The following is a 5,895-nucleotide window of genomic DNA, read 5'->3' as shown; positions in this document are numbered from 1 at the left end:
TATATATATATATATTTTAATCTTAAAAAAACAATGAACAAAAAAACGGAACAAAAATGCGCAATTGATTAGCTCAATTTATAATAAATGTTCAAAAATTCCTCCATTTGCTTCAACACAAAGATGACATCGTCGAAACATTGATTGTCTCACACGCTCGAAGACTGCAGGAATATTTTGAACCTGATATGCTGCAGCAGTAATTCGGGCTACCAATTCTGCTTCTGTTTCAATAGCTGTCTCAATGAGAGTTTAATATGCCCCCATAAAAAAAAAGTCAAGCGAAGATAAATCTGGTGACCGGAAAGGCCATGCGATAGGATCTTTTCGGCCTATCCAGCGCTCATTAAATCTTTGGTTCAAGTAATTGCGCACAGTAGCACTAAAATGGGCAGGTGCTCCATCGAATTCTTGAATATTTATTATAAATTGAGCTAATCAGTTGCGCATTTTTGTCCCGTTCTTTTATTCATTGTTTTTTGAAGATTAAAATATATATATGTAATTGAAATAAATCTAATTTTTCCACTTATATGTTTGTTTTTTATTAAAATTATAAAATTCCTATTTTGTACCCTGTAGTATTAAAACGAAGCGTCGTAGAGAAAAACATTATTAATAAAATATGTTTGTTTTTATGTCCTCTACTTCCCCTCAAAGTTTGTCAGTCTAATTTTTTTACACCGTGTATATACAGAGTGCCCCAGATCACCTTCATAATCTCTTGTGAGAACGTAAAGCGGATTGAAATGAACATAAAAGTTCAATATCGTTTTGCGATATTCGCAATAAATCTCAAGATATTAATTAAAAAAAATTGGTGAATGATCACGCGCGATGTGGTATATAAGTTGCAATTGCGTCGTCTGCCGTTGTATACTTGTACATTAAGTCAAACTGAACAAAAAAGTCCTCTCCATTTTGCAAATAACAACATAGATTTTTAGATATTAATTAAAGAAAATTTGTGCATTATGATACATAATCATGTAACAATTTTCTTTGATTAATATCTAAAAATCTATGTTGTCATTTGCAAAATGATAGAAGACTTTTTTGTTTAGTTTGACTTTGTATACAGGGTGTCTGTCTATAGATGTCCGAGCAAATATCTCGCAATAGTTGAAGTTACAAAAAAATTTAATAAGAGAAATTTGCATGGCTCTGAGTCAGCTACAAAATACATATAAAAAAATTTTCTTTACTCGTGACCTTTTCGAGTTATGAAGGTCAACATAATTTTTTTAAATGCATATCAATAATTTATTTTGCATATTTATACAGTAGTCATTTGCAATCAAAATCATATTCAGTAAAAAATTCCTAGTATGCATCGTTTACGAGATAATCAAGTGTTAAAATAGTAAATTGGATTATAAGTATTTTTGAACGTGGTTTGGAATGTCAGTGAGGTTAAAAAAATGAACAATATTTCTTCACAAAACATTTATTATTACATTTTATTTCACAAAACATAATTTCACAAACATAAATTGCTCGAAATTTTCGACTTCAATATATTTAAATCCCATCGACTTTTTTGTTTGGGAAACGTTGAAAAACATTGTTTTCAATGATGTACCAACTACACAGGAGAACATGAAAGAACATATTTTGGAAACATGTGCGAGTATAAATTCAGAAATGATAGAAATGATAGAAGATTTATGTATCGTATCCGAAAATGTATTGAAGTCGGAGGACATCATTTTAAATATCTCTTTGACTAAATTTTTTGTCAGAATAAAGTATAAAATATCTCGTAAATAATTGATTTTTCGACAATTGTACTTCTTAGTATTTTTATACATTTTAATATTTTTTAAATAAATAGAGGAATCATATCTATAAAAAAATCATAATTCCATTTAAAAAAGTGAAGGTGATCTTCATATCTTTTTAGCGTCTCCACCTAGAAAAAAAGCAGCGTGACCAAAATGTGTCCCCTTCGACACCCTTCCACTTTCATCTGAAACATTTTTCCGTATCATCAAAAATAAGTGAAATATTCAAGGTGACCCTGTATATACATATATACATATGAGAACCCTCTACTTTTTGTTGCATATTCTTGTAGCTTATCTCAAGAGCTTTCCGAAACATTATAATGATATATTTTTTCATTAAGTACTTTTTGAATAATGATACTTGAAAGTTACAGTATCGACATTAGCGTTATCCAAGGTGTAACCACGCGGAGGTTGCTCGGTCGGATTTACCTCTTTCGTGTGTGTACTGTAACTTCCAAATGTCATTCCTCAAAAAAGTACTTAATAAAAAAACACGTTATTATAGTATTTAGAAAGCTCTTGAGATAAGCTAAAAGAATATGTAACAAAAAACAGGGGGTTTAAAACATTCAAGTTGACTTTGGCGTGATCTTAACGCCTTCATCAAGGTCAGACAAATATTTGTCTTTTATGTCCCCCTCAAAATTCTACAACTTTTATATTACATATTTCTTCGTAGAACGTATATTTTTAAAAATATTGAAATGGGAAGTTTTAAAATGAACACCCTGTATATGTATACATACAAACAAGTCCCAGACCACCATAATAAAACTTTGTGAGAACATAGAACGGATTGAGGTAAGCAAGATCGTGTCATTTTGTGATATTCGCAATAGTTTTCGCGCGCTATATTACTGGACCGCGTTGCGGTACGAGCGCTCTTTCCTCTACTATTTAGTGCACACTTTTCCTTAATTTTTACAATTAATTTCTCAAATATTACTGCGAGTATCGCAAATCGATATAGGACTTTTATGTTTATCCTGTATATGCATATATACAGAGTGCCCCAGACTCTCCTTCGCATATTTTGTAGGAATATAGGATGGTGAGGTAAACATAAAAGTCTTATACTGTTTTGTAATATTCGTAATAAAAACCGAGAAATTAATTATAAAAGATTCAGGAAAAACGCACGTTAAATGGTTGAAAAAGAAGCGCACGCGCCTAATAATATAATGCACGGATTTCGGTGTGCGGTGATTGGAAAAACAACATAAGCATCATTACTTATACTTATATCGCTGCACTGCTACATCTCGCCTCGGCGCGGTGCGGGAAGATGTAGGATCATAGCGATATAACTCGCGCGCTGACATCTGCCTGCTAAATTACTGGGTCGCGAGCGCTCCTCCCTCAACTATTCAGCGTACGTTTTTCCTTAATCTTTTACAATTAATTTCTCGGTTATTATTGCGAATATCGCAAAATAGTATAGGACTTTTATTTTCACTTTAACGTTCTGCATTTCCACAAAATATGCGGAGGAGAGTCTGGGACACTCTGTATATTCCCTGTATAACACCCAGGGTGTTCACGACTACCCGTCCATCCCTTTTATTTTAAAAATAAGTAACGCTAGGAAATTTGGAAAACATGTTTCCTATAAAAGCTCGTCTGAAATTTTTTATGGTGGTATTTTCATGTTTGGGCAACTTCCAGAAATACCGGAAATTGGAGGCAACTTTAAAATTTTAAATGACAACATGGGTATTATTGGATAGAGCGTGTAAAAAGAAACAACTTTTACTTTAAATAAAATCTGATATTATTTACCGTTAACAAGAAATAAACAAAAAAATGCAACAAAATTATGACGTTCAATCTTATGGATTGCGTGTCAAACATAATTTGTAATTATCAAAATATTACAAAATACTAACGCTCGGAAAACTCTAAATAATTAAAGATGTTCAAAGTGTCTGTTATCTTCATGAAGACATCTTTCCATTCTTTGTCTCACGCTGTCGACAATCTTTTGAACTTCTACAGGATTTAAAGAACAGCAGGCTTCTACAATCCGCCGATGCATGTCTTCTTTTGTTGTTGGATATTGTTGATAAACTCTTTTATTTTCCCCCAAAAGTAAAAATTTAACGGCGTCAAATTAGGTGACCGAGGAAGCCAAGCGCTATAGGACCTCCACGGCTAATCCACTTTCCTAGAAAAAACTGGTTGATGGTGCGCCTTACAATTAAGAAGAAATGCGCCGGACAACCATCCTGTTGGAACCACATGACCTGACGTGTCACCAACGGTACCTCTTCAAGAAGTTCTGACAGTGTATTTTTTTTAAATTGGAAGTACAAATTTCCATTCAGAGTCTGGTCGAAAAAATAAGGACCGATAATTTGGTGCCCGATGATAGCACACCATGTGTTCAAATTCCATAAATATTGTTTATTCACTTCTCGTAGCCAATGAGGATTTTCCGTTGACCAATAATGCGCATTACGAATATTAACTACTCCATCACTTTTAAGGATGTGTTCGAAAATAGATTTATTTACTGCCAGTAGAAACAGTAAAGTTGGCAGCAGTGAAAATTATTGGTGCTGCGTTTCTTTTCTTCCACCAGTAAAGCCAGTGAAACAGCTGAGTCATCCAAAGTAATCTGAAAGATAAATATTTTTCATATTGAAAAAATAGTTTTCTGAATAGTTTTCATTTTTATGCTACAAAAATTTTAAAAATCTAAAAATATTTCTCTACGTAAAAAAATGGAAAACAATAGTCAACAATTGACTGATTTAAAATTAATAGATGAAACAACAAATGTACAATACATTATAAAAGTAGAAAAGAAAGTGTATAATCGTGCTCATAATGGTATAACTTAATTATAATAATATTTTAATAATAGCAAATATTAATGTAACATTTGTGACATTACCAAAAGTGATGGTTATTGTCTTTTATTATTACCTTCTTCTGTATATTCATATTACAATTAATGTTTTTTGCAGACATGATATTTGCTACTACATTATTAAAAAAAGCAAAAACATTATTTAATTCTAAAAATATACATAATTCTGTTTTACCAATAAATGTGATGACAAATGATATCAATAAACCCAGTTGTTCAAACATAACAAATACAGTTGTTAAAAAGGACACTATACTCTACGATAATACTACTGACATTGAAAACATTTCAGATGCGACAGATACAGGTAAGTTTAAGTAATAATAGTGTAGAAACAAATAAAATATAATAGTCACTTCTTCCATTTAAATACATACAGAAAATTGGGGACATAAAGCTATACTTCTTCTAATATCATTATATAAAGAAAAATCAGATATGCTGGGAAGAGGTTCTCAGAAAAAAATGTGGATAGCAATTTCTCAATGCATGAAGGAAAAAAAATACAAGTTTACAGGCAGTCAGTGCAGTAATAAAATCGATGCATTAAAAAGAAGATATCGCAAAATAGTTGATCATAATGCTCAAAGTGGAAATGATAGAAAAGAATGGATATATTTAGATGTAATATATTAACACAATAATAGTTATGATATTTTCAGATCGCTTTTGTACATGTTATTATTAAAATGTCATATAAAATAAAAATAGTTCAAACTTTAATAGTTTTCCATTATACAGGGTGATTCAAAATGAACATATTGTCCTTAAAATGAGATATTCCTGACTTAATTCTAAGACGATTTTTCCTTTGCCAAAATATTGTCAGAAGATTAGTTTTTGAATTATAACAAGAAATAGTTAGCGAATGACTGAGCGCGTAGAGAAGGTAGCCAGGGGCGGCGCAACTTACTGTCCAACGCAGATAGTATGGGGTCCCTCCCTGCGATCAGATAATCGCTACATACGTATGAGCATATGTGACCACATTCCCATTCACGCACGCACGCACGCACGCACGCACACACAAAAATTACCTTGTAAAAGTTCGATGACTTCACGTTGCAGTAGACAAAAAGAAAAAGTGTATGCATTTCATTATACCCGCGTGCAACAATTACGACCAGAAGATTATCCTCTACGGAAAACGTTCTGCGAAAACTTTTTAAGAAATTTGATCGAGATCCAAGACTTCCATCTCGAATAATATTTATCGATGAATCATTATTTACA

The 5,895-nt window shown here is 32.1% G+C and overlaps 1 protein-coding gene across 2 annotated transcripts in view; it reads right to left on the bottom strand.

Moving 5' to 3' along the window:
- LOC116846821 overlaps positions 1-5,895 on the bottom strand; it is a 151,992-nt gene that overhangs the window by 32,339 nt on the left and 113,758 nt on the right. Inside the window, exon 5 of one of the 2 annotated variants that reach the window (XM_032821149.1) lies at positions 1,432-1,969. The exons of the other annotated variant lie outside the window; for it this stretch is intronic. The gene's annotated coding sequence lies outside the window, so the exon portion shown is untranslated. Of the gene's footprint in view, positions 1-1,431; positions 1,970-5,895 lie in introns of those variants that run through there. 2 annotated transcript variants of the gene reach the window in all.

Source organism: Odontomachus brunneus, unplaced genomic scaffold (genome assembly GCF_010583005.1).
Source record: "Odontomachus brunneus isolate Ranch 3 - 2012 unplaced genomic scaffold, Obru_v1 Obru_scaffold_070, whole genome shotgun sequence".
NCBI classification, from domain to species: domain Eukaryota; kingdom Metazoa; phylum Arthropoda; class Insecta; order Hymenoptera; family Formicidae; genus Odontomachus; species Odontomachus brunneus.
Note: the sequence above shows the minus strand (reverse complement) of the source record. Positions and strands in the feature narration are given on the sequence as shown.